At 43.3% G+C, this 11,014-nt stretch overlaps 1 protein-coding gene across 2 annotated transcripts in view; it reads left to right on the top strand.

Moving 5' to 3' along the window:
- The window catches only part of Fam104a (family with sequence similarity 104 member A), a 27,472-nt gene that overhangs the window by 6,948 nt on the left and 9,510 nt on the right, over positions 1-11,014 (top strand). The gene's annotated exons all lie outside the window — the stretch shown is intronic.

Below are 11,014 nucleotides of genomic sequence, written 5' to 3'. Positions count from 1 at the left end.
TTTTTTGTGAAGTTGGGGATTGATAATAGGACTCAAGGTTAAAGTGCTGTTGGTGAATCATGCTCCCTAAACATTCTGGCTCCGAACAGTTGTCGTGCTATGGTGACAGACATCTGGGTTCTTAGACACTGAACACATCCTGCTGTATTTGGTTCCACTAACAGGGTTTGGCTCATATCTAGACTCTGAGCTAATAATCCAAAGTCACCAATGGGGGCAATGACCTTCGTGTTTCAGGACCAGCTAATAAACAAATCTAGAGTATGTTCCTGTCATGATTAGGCTTGAGTTCTGATAACATTTCTTTTAAAATCTTAGTTTACTTTTTTCTTCTTTAAAAAAGTGTTTAGCCTGCCTGGGGAGGGGTGGGGTAGGTGGATGACATGCCCTTAGTCCCAGCACTCTTGAGGCAGAAGTAGGCGGATCTTGTGAGTTCGAGAACAGCCTGGTCTACAAAGTGAGTTTGAGGACAGCCAGAACTACACGGAGAAACCCTGTCTCGAAAACAAAAAAGTCTTTAGGTGAAAAGAAGTTGAGGTTTGGTTGAATGGAATGATTGAGGAAATACTGGGGGTGACAGAAACCAGAGGCCAGAGTGTGCTGTGAACATCTTAGGTCAAAAAGTAGCGGCCTTGGCTTGTCACCATCCTGTCTGTGGTTTTGATGCTTTAGAACAGGCTTAAAAATGTCATCTTCTTTTTTAACCTAAAAATTTTGTTTCCTTTTTAAAAATTAAAAAAAAAATTATCTTTACTTATCTTCATTTGTGTGTGTCCTGGAGGCGGGCACTGTGGAGGGCAGAGGAAAATGATGCATAGAGGCACTGGTTCTCAAATCCTTCCACCGTGTGGGCTTAGGAATCAAGTTGATTGTCAGACTTGTGCAATGTCTTTGCCTGCTGAACTGCCTCACTGGACTTGATTTTGTTGTCTGTCTTCTTTTTCTTTTCCTTCCTTTCTTCCTTTCTTCCTTTCTTCCTTTCTTCCTTCCTTCCTTCCTTCCTTCCTTCCTTCCTTCCTTCCTTCCTTCCTTTCTTTCTTTCTTTCTTTCTTTTTTTTTGAGACAGGGTTTCTCTGTAGCTTTGGAGCCTGTCCTGGAACTAGCTTGTAGACCAGGCTGGCCTCAAACTCACAGAGATTCACCTGCCTCTGCCTCCCGAGTGTTGGGATTAAAGGCGTGCGCCACCACCACCTGGCTTTTCTTTTTCTTTCTTTTTTTAATTTAATAATTTTTTGTTTTGTTTTTTTTTTGGGGGGGGGTTCAAGACCGGTTTCTCTGTGTAGCTCTGGCTGTCCTCAAACTAACAGAGATTTCTTCCTCTCCACCTTTTTGTTGTTGTTGTTGTGTTTGGGATGGGGGTGGATAGGATCTCTCCCTGTAGCTCTTGTTAGCAGGAACTTGCTGTGTAGACAAGGCTGGCCTTAAACTTGAAGAGATTCACCTGCCTTTGCCTCCCGAATGCTGGGGTTAAAGGTGTGTGCCACCATGCCAGGCTATGTTGTTTTAATTGTAGTTTGTAGAAAATACCCTTGACTTAGTTTCTACCATCTATGCTTTGGTGTCCCAGAAGAAAATAGTGGCTTGTGACTTAATCTTTGGGTCCACATATCTTTCTTGTCCAGAGAAGTTTCACTGTTGAACTAGTCTGGAATCAATAGTCTGAAGTGTGGGCTAGCTGGTCCTCATTACAGTTTAAGGCCACGGTAACAACCTTTGTCTGCACCCATTGGCAAGCTCACTTAACTTGGTATCTTAACTATTACTTTCAGTGTTGCTTGCTGGACACAGGCTGCTGTGCTGTGCTGAGCTTACTCAGTGCTGGGGTGATGAGTGAACAACAGGTGATCCGGAGAGCAGAGGCTGGGGTCTTCTGAAGTGGGAAGTGAAGCCCGAGTGACTGACTTCCCCACTGGAATAGGTTCTTTTGTTTGTAACGCTTTTCTGATAATTGTATATAAAAGAGAAGAATAAATTATTAATATTGTCAGTTGATGTAATAAACTACTGGCTTAATACAAGTGTTAGTTAACCTTCTAATTCTGAGGCTGAGTCAGCAAGATATGCTTCCTTTAGGATGAGATAACCCATTTCCTGGGGCTGGAGAGATGGCTCAGTGGTTAAGAGGACTGGCTTCTCTTTCAGAGAACCCAGGTTCAATTCCTAGCACTCAACAACTGTCTGTTACTTCAGTTCAAGGGGATCCAGCACCCTCACACAGGCAGACAAAGTGCACATAAACAACACCAATACACATAAAAACAAAACAGTCATTTCCGGGGCTATCTTGAAATACTAAAATAGTTTGAGTTCTTTTTCTAGTAATGTTTTTCCATTTGTGAGACATTTGTTTAAAATCACTACCTCTAATCAACTTCTAAGACTTGCTCTTTTCTGCTACACGTTACAGTTGGCCGTGCAGCATTTGTCTCATGCAGCTATTCCACTGGGTCAGTTGTCTAAAGCTGGAGGTAGCGGACACCTCTTGCCTTGATGTTCTGAGTGAAGGGCAGTGAGACCTGACTTGGAGAGTTGCTCTGCCAGCAGGAGCTTTGCTTTGTGTGCGTTTTCTTCCTTTCATTTTAATTAAGACTTCCCCACTCAGGTGGAGAAATTGGGCCACAGAAAAATAGCATGGTTGATAGGAGGCAGGGAAGGGGCGTACAGCCTGGCCTTAGGGCTGCTTGACCTCAGCTGGTGTGAGCTGCTTTCAGAAGACATGCCAGCTCAGATGGGCTTTGCTAAGTATAGCCATGAGTAGCCAGACCCTAGGCTTCACTTCAGTCACAACAGAATTCTATCATCTGGAAAGTTTTCCCAAAGTAGATGCTATGACATGTAGTATCTGGGGAAGTGGACAAGAAAAAGCGAAGAGATGAGTTATTGTTTGAGGACTTAAAAAACTTTAACTCCAGTGACTTAGAGTTAAGGACATGTAAGCCTTAGGATTCTCCTTTGCCTGGCTTTCCTTCTGTGTGCATGGTGCATGCATGTATGCAGGCCAAAGACTGTGAGATTGGGGGCGGTCTGTTCCTCTATTGCTTTCTACCTTGTTGCTAATTTTTAAAATTATTATTATTTGTATGCAATTATATTTGTGCGGGAGTGTGTGTGTGTGTGTCACACTGCATGTTTGGAGGTCAGGGAACAATGTTGTGGTTCTTTCCTTCTTCCTTTACATGGACTCTGGGGATCAAACTCAGGTGGCCAGGCTTGCACAGCAAGTTCCTTCAACAACCATCTTGTTGGCCCTCCACCTTACATTTTGAGACAAGATCTCAGTGAATCTGTAGCTTTCCATTTTGGCTAGATTGGCTGGTCAGCGAGCCTTCAAGTTTTTCCTGTCTCCAACTCCGCAGTGTAGTCCCCTGGGGTTACAGATGCATTCCTTCCACTGCCAGTTTCATATGTGGGCTCTGGGGATACAAAGTTGAGTCTTCAGACTTGCGCAGCAGGCAATTTGCCAATTGAGCAATCTCTCCAGCCCCTGGCACTATTTTTAAATTAAAGTATAGTTTGCTAATGTAAGATTAATTTTTTTAAAGCAATTCTTAATGAACCCTGATAGTTAACACATAAGCCAGGCATGGCTCTTTGCTCAGTGAGCAAGACAGGAAGTGATTTATTAACTTGTATCTTCCTTTTGAGTCCTGTATAAAGGCAGCAGAATTCTCTCTTTGCTCTTTCTTTTCCTTCCCTCCCTTCCTCTTTTCTTTTTTAAAGTTTACTTATTGTATGAGTGTTTTACCTGCATGTATGTACATCACATGTGGCCCTATTGCCCCCGGAGATCAGAAGAGGCATTGAGTTCCTTGGAACTGGAGTTTGAGTGGTTGTGAGTTGCCGTGGAGATGCTGGGAACTGGCCCCTTTGTCCCTTGTAAGAGTAACTGAGCAATATTATTGAGTACCTTCTAAGGCTGGTAAAAACGGACTAGATTAGGCTATGTCTGTAATCCCACTACTTGAGAGGCTGAGGTAGGAGGCTCACCATTAATTCGAGACCAACCACAGGTTCTTGAATTACCATAGTAAGTTCTAGGCCAGCCTGGGTATAATGTAAAATCCTGTCTCAAAAGCAAACAAACAAACAAAAAAACTAAAGAAGCCGGTTGGGGGCTGGAGAGATGGCTCAGTGGTTAAGAGCACCGGCTGCTCTTCCAGAGGTCATGAGTTCAATTCCCAGCAACCACATGGTGGCTCACAACCATCTGTAATGAGATCTGGCGCCCTCTTCTAGCATGTGGGCATACATGGAGGCAGAATGTTGTATACACAATAAATAAATAAATCTTAAAAAAAAAAAAGCCGGTTGGACCCACAGGAGCTACTCTGCTGGTTGAGTTGTAGTTGAACACATGTAGGAATTTTCAGAGGCAGGATGAGCACTGCTGTAACTGAGGAGAAGTAGCTGTTAGCTGACAGTAGGAATGTGTATTGTGTATATTTATTCACTCATTTATTATTTACTGGAGGATTGGACCTAGAGCCTTGTGTAAGTGCCAGTCTAAGTGTTTACTGCTAAGCTACATTCCTAACCCAGTTTAGAATCATTTTTTTTGCTTGTTTTGTTTTATTTTTTTATTTGTTTTATTTTAGCTCCCCCCCCCCCCCACAGGGTTTAGCTCTGGCTGTCCTGGAACTTGCTCTGTAGACCAGGCTGACCTTGAACTCACAGAGATCTTCCTGCCTCTGCCTCTTGAGTGCTAGGATTAAAGGCATGCTGAACCACTGCTGGACTAGTATAATCTTTTAAAAAGATGTTTTCAAGTTTCAATTCATGTGTAAGAGTGTTTTATTTGCATGTTTATCTGCACTATGTGTCTCTGGAGGTCAGAAGATGATGTAGGTTTTTCAGGAACCAGAGTTATGTAAGGTTGTGAGCAACCATGTGGGTACTAAGAACTAAACCCAGGTCCTCTGCAAGAGCAGCCAGTGCTCTTCACTGCTGAGGCATTCCTTCAATTCCAAGTTGGGCATTGTTCTTTTGAGGTTTATGAAGAATTTTGCTGTAATTTTGATGGGCATTGCATTGAATCTGGAGATTGCTTTTGGTAAGACTGCCATTTTTACTATGTTCGTTCTACCTACCCAAGAGCATGGGAGATCTTTCCATTTTCTGGTGTCTTCTTCAATTTCTTTCTTCAAAGATTTACAGTTCTTGTCATACAGGTCTTCCACTTGTTTGGTTAGAATTACTCCAAGATATTTTTTATGTTATTTGTGGCTATTATGAAGGGTGATATTTCTCTAATTTCTTTCTCAGTCCAATTTATCATCTGTGTAAAGGAAGGCTACTGATTTTTTTTGCGTTAATCTTGTATCCTACTACATTACTGAAGCATTTATGAACAACCTAAATGCCCCTCAATTGAAGAATGGATAAGGAAAATATACATTTACACAATGGAGTGCTACAGAGTGCAAAAAAAAATATATGACATCTTGAAATTTGGGGGCAAATGCATGGATCTAGAAAACACAACATTGAGTGAGGTAATCCAGACCCAGAAAGACAAATATAATATATACTAACTCATAAGTGACTTTTAGACATAAAATAAAGAAAAACTCGCCTATAATTCACAATCGCAGAGAACCTAAACAACAAAGAGGACCCTGAGAGAGGCATACATGGATCTAATCTACATGGGAAGTAGAAAAAGACAAGATCTGAGTACATTGTGAGCATGGGGATAATGGGAGAGGGTTGAAGGGGAGGGGAGAGGGAGGGAGGGAGTGTTGCAAGGAGAGCCAGGCTACTTGTTCTTCCTGGCTGCCTGGCTAGCTTAGCCCCGAAATAACCACACAGATACCGTATTAATTAAAACACTGCTTGGCCCATTAGCTATAGCTTCTTATTGGCTAACTCTTATATTAACTTAACCCATTTCTATTAATCTATATATCGCCTCATGGCAGTGGCTTTCTGGGTAAAATTCCCAGCATCTGTCTCCAGCGAATCTATGGCATCTCTCTGACTCTTCTCCCAGCACTCAGTTCTGTCTTCCCTGCCTACCTAAGTTCTGCCCTATCAACAGGCCAAGTCAGTTTCTTTATTCATTAACCAAGAAAAGCAACACACAGAGGTGATTCCCACATCACCAGTCAGTAGAACATGGGACTCTTTATATCAGGGTTGTGGGTTCAGGCCCCACGTTGTGAGCCAGTTGTTGCAAGGAGAGCCAGGCCACTTGTTCTTCCTGGCTGCTTGGCTAGCTTAGCCACCAAATAACCACACAGATAGCGTATTAATTAAAACACTCCTTGGCCCATTCGCTAAAGCTTCTTATTGGCTAACTCTTATATTAATTTAACCCATTTTTATTAGTGTATATATCGCCAAGTGTTAGTGGCTTACCAGGTAAAATTCCCAGCAATTGTCTCCGGCTGATCTATGGCATCTCTCTGATTCTTTCCTTCTCTCAGCATTCAGTTCTGTCTTCCCTGCCTACCTAAGTTCTGTCCTGCCAACAGGCCAAGGCAGTTTCTTTATTCATTAACCAAGAAAAGTAACACACAGAGGGGACTCCCATATCAGGGGAGCAGAGAAAAAATAATTAGCTCAATAAAAACAATTTAAAGAAAATTATTTTCCTTCTTCCCTTCCCTCCTTCCTTCCATGGTAAAGGGAGGATAAAGAGAAGCCTGTGAGTCTAGGTGATAAATACAAGCTTTCTGTTTCTGATTATTTTAGTTGGCATATGTTAATTAAACACAATAATAGGCTTTATTATGGCCACCTTATGCAAACATGTAAGGTATTTTATCATATTTACTCCCTCTTTCCCCCTTTCTTCCCTTCCTTCCCAGAACCTCTTCTACTCTCTGTCTTCATTTATTTTTTGATTTACTATTTTTGATTACCTACTGAGTTTCCTTAGGGTTGTTTTTAAGATTGTGGGTGAAGTTATTCTAGGAGCATATAGGCTTCTTGCAATGGATGCACCACAGAGCATGTTGAAACCTTGCCCTGCAACCATTAGCTTTCTATAGATACTCAGGGAGGAGTGAAGGTTTGTGAATCCCTTCCCCCTCTGCTACCATTGTGTGCATAGGTCACGTCACCTCATGTCAAAAGAGGACGCTATATCTCATGGTTGTGAGCCACCATGTGGTTGCTGGGAGTTGAACTCAGGACCTCTGGAAGAGTAGCCAGTGCTCTTAACCATTGAGCCATCTCTCCAGCCTAATCTTTAACTTTTAAAAATTCCATTTATTTATTTATGCAACTTGTGGAAGTTGGTTTTCTTTTTACAGTATGTGTGGGTCCTGGCTGCTGAATTCAGGTTGTTAGGCATGGCAGTAAAGTACATTTACCCCTGAGCCATCTCACTAGCCTAGACAGGTCTGATCTTGCAAAGGTCTTGGCCAGTAAACACTGCTCCTCTGAGACAAGACCTCACAGGCGTTCTGTATCCTCTAGTCCTCCCTCTGACGCCTCCATTCTTTCCTTCCCAACCTTTGATGTTAAGGAGGAGGCATTACGGAAGTCCCACCTGTGGCTGAGTATCCCTTACCACTTGCCTACACTAATCTGTAGGTAGAAACACCACAATTGAGATAGCAGTTTGATGGGCACATCATGTCCATGTAGCTTCTCTGCTGTGGACAGGTTTATGGTACCGGTTGAATCCTTCCCTTGGAATAGGTCTCACATACAACATGGGAGGTTGGTTTACCTTATGGATTCAGTGCCATAGGTACTGGCCGGTCAGTAGTGTAACACAGCTGAGAAAGACTCAGTGACAGTGCTCCCTCAGCAGCCTGCATAGCGTCCTGTCCTTCAGCAGTGTGACAAGTAGCCGTCAGGGAGGAGGCTTCCATCCTTGATGGCTTATTTCTCTCTGTCCTGTACTCAGTTTTGTTTGCATTTTGAGAGTCTTACAGCCCAGATGGCCCAGGCTGCTCTTCCTACCTTCATCTCCAAAGTGCTGGAACTGCAGGTATACTGCCATGCCTGGCTAAGTTATGACTTTATGAAGCAGAGAGACTCCACAGTTAATATGCTTGCTTGGGCAGGTTTTGAAAGTTTAGGAGTAGAGAGCCATATTTAGAGGTGTTTAATTTCTGCTATGGTATAAAGAGGTTATCGTTTAAGCTAATGTCCCAGCCTGGTAAGGATAGAATTACAGGCAAGCCTACCCAGAGGAGCAGCATTTCTGGTGAGCAATTTGAGAAACTAAAATGACCTTCCTTGTGTATTCATTCTGCATCGCAGTCCTGCATCTTCCTGTCTGTCACACAGCTTGCCAGTGTTCTGGGGTGACTGCTGGTTTTTCTCATTTCTTTGCACCTCTCAGCTTGAACATGGATCTTCTCTGTTCTGCTACTTTGCCCCTCTTGCTTCCTAACTCACCCATCTATAGCTTCCTAGGTGCCTCTTCCTTTCCCTACCCCCAGCTGTCTTTGCTTGTCTGCAGCCGTCTGGTGTTTTCTCAGGGACCTTCCCTCCCTCTTCTCCTTGCTGGGCTTCCTTGTTGACTAAACTTCGTGGGGGTGTGAGCAGTGGTTGATACTCAGCAAATGATTCCGGGTGTCTCCTGCTCTTATGTGCATGTCATACCAGGGCCCTCACAGCCCCCTGTTGGGTATGACACACACCTGCAACACATCCAGGCCCTGTGCCTGCTTCCTGCTTGGCCTATGAGGAAACATTAGTAGGCCTGTTTTCCATCTCTCCAGACCTCATCATACACAGATCTTTGGGATCCTAACTCCCTGGGGCGGATCTGAGCATGACTTGAGTGTTTGGAACCTCTGCTTGTGCCTCAGTGGCTCTTGTAGTTTGGCCATGATCTCTGTGTTCTGTTTTACCAGCTCCTGACACCGTCCAGGTGTGTCACACTGAGCCTGTCACCCTCAGGACACTCTTTTTCCATTTGTACTTTGAGTTTCTGCTGCTTGCCTTGGTTTGTCATTCCCTGCCTATTCCAAGTTTTCCTCATGGACCAGTGGAACTTACCCAGCATGCACCACTGCATTTCTTTTCCAGCAGTAGCTGTGGACTGGTTATCTGTGGATGCATTACCACCATTTTCCTCAGTTGAGCTCAGTAAATGTTTACCAACTGCTTGAGCAGCCCTGGTGACATGCTCATAGCAGCCAGTGGGCATGAGAACAGCTGGTGTTCTGGCAAGTATGCCAGAAGCCCACAAGTGACTCCAGAATGTCTGGTCAGGACAGCGCCCTTCCGGCTGCACCGCCCTGCAGCGGTCATGAGGATATAATGACCGCCTGTACTCTTGACTCTCCATGGGTTTTAGTAACGGGACTCTTCAGAGTTGTCAGTGTTTCCATGAGATTATTAGCAAACAGCAGGGAACCAATTTGGGCAAAAGAATTTGGTGCCTTCGGATGCAGGTATAACAGGGATAGGATAGTTCCTCTGTACAGAATGGCAGTTTGAACTCAGAACTGTGTTCCATCACATAGGAGCATCTCCTTCCAGCCATCTGATCCTGAAAGGTAGCATCACTGACTGAGAGCAGCTTGATTAGTCTTTGCCCATTTCACCGTTTCACCTGTGGCTGAGAGAGCACAGGGCGACTGTTTGTGCTCAGAGACGGGTGAGCAGCTCATCCCAGCGGCCGGCCGGCCTGCCTGCCTGCCCTGCCCTGCCCACAGGCAGCTCCTGGATGCCCTGCACCACTTGTCCCGTTCCTCCTCTCTTCTGGAGGGTGAGGGAAGGCCTTGGTGAGAGGCTCCCCTGGAGGACTCATTCCAGCCACAAGCTTCTCAGTTCTTGTGGTTAGTCATGGAAGCAGAGCAGCCTTCCTAGAGTCTGACTGATAGATCAGTAGCTTTTTCAGAGTCTGTCTCAAAGTTGTAAGTAACTAAAGACCTTACTCTGTTTTGTAGTAACATTCTTTCCTTATGGTTCTCGTTTTCTCTCTCTCTCTCTCTCACTTTCTCTCTCTCTCTCTCTCTCTCTCTCTCCTCTCTTTCTCTCTTGTTCTCCTACTCACTTTCACACACACACTCATGGGGGCTTTAAAAAATGAAAGTAAACAAATAGTTAAATAAGTAAATAAGTAGTTAAATCAAATAGAAGATCCAAACTCTAAATGCCTTTTTGTGGTGTGATGTACACTATATACACAGAGATGTATATATATGGCAAAGAACAGTTTTTTTTTTAAAAAAATCAAAAATATTCTGTTAATATTTCCAGAATTTTATAGTGTGGTTTGATTATATTAACCCTCTTCCCCTGTGCCTTACTTCCCTACCTGCCCGACTTTGCGTTTTCTTTCTCTTTTAAAACACTCATTGAGTCCAATTTGTGCTGCTCTAATACTCTTGGGTATGGGAAAAAAGGTTTTTTTTTGTTGTTTTTTTTTTCCTCTCCAAGACAGGGTTTCTCTGTATAACCCTGGCTGTCTTGGAACTAGCCAGCCCAAGAAAAAGAAACAAACAACCCAGATGATACATTATATGTAGGGTTTAGTCTGAAGAAAAAGTGACTTCTTAGATGTGTAAGTTTCTAGTGCTGAGAATAATTTTGTGCATATATATGTAATGAATGTGTTACAATTTAACTAGTTTGACCAGTTAGGTTTGTTTGTGAGACATTTTACCCATGTTACCATGAGTTGGTTTGCAAGATTTAAAAATGAACTAGGAAACAAAAAATGAACTGGAGCATTGGACATGGCGACATCTACCTATAATCTTAGCACGTGGGAGGCTGAGGAAGGCATGATACACATGCCAGGCCAGCCTGGACTACATCTGGAGGCTGCAGCTTGAGAAACGCCAGCAAGACCAGCTAGTTAGAAGCATACTTCTTTAAAAAAGAGCTCCTTGACCTGTTAATGAGCTTTCATCTTTTCTCAACAGTGTAATTTTAATTTTGGCTGATACAGTTTGAAATACATGCAACTTGACATGCAAATTTGACTCACTAAAGACTTAACTCTGGTTCTGCCTATGATTTTCAGAAAGTGCCTGTAATGAAAGACAGTAAAGAAAGCAGACTAAGAAACAGAACTTTTTGCTCCATGAGTTTCTTTCTG

Source organism: Microtus ochrogaster, chromosome 7, assembly GCF_000317375.1.
Source record: "Microtus ochrogaster isolate Prairie Vole_2 chromosome 7, MicOch1.0, whole genome shotgun sequence".
Taxonomy (NCBI): domain Eukaryota; kingdom Metazoa; phylum Chordata; class Mammalia; order Rodentia; family Cricetidae; genus Microtus; species Microtus ochrogaster.
The sequence above is the reverse complement of the archived record's forward strand: the minus strand, read 5'-3'. Positions and strand labels throughout refer to the sequence as shown.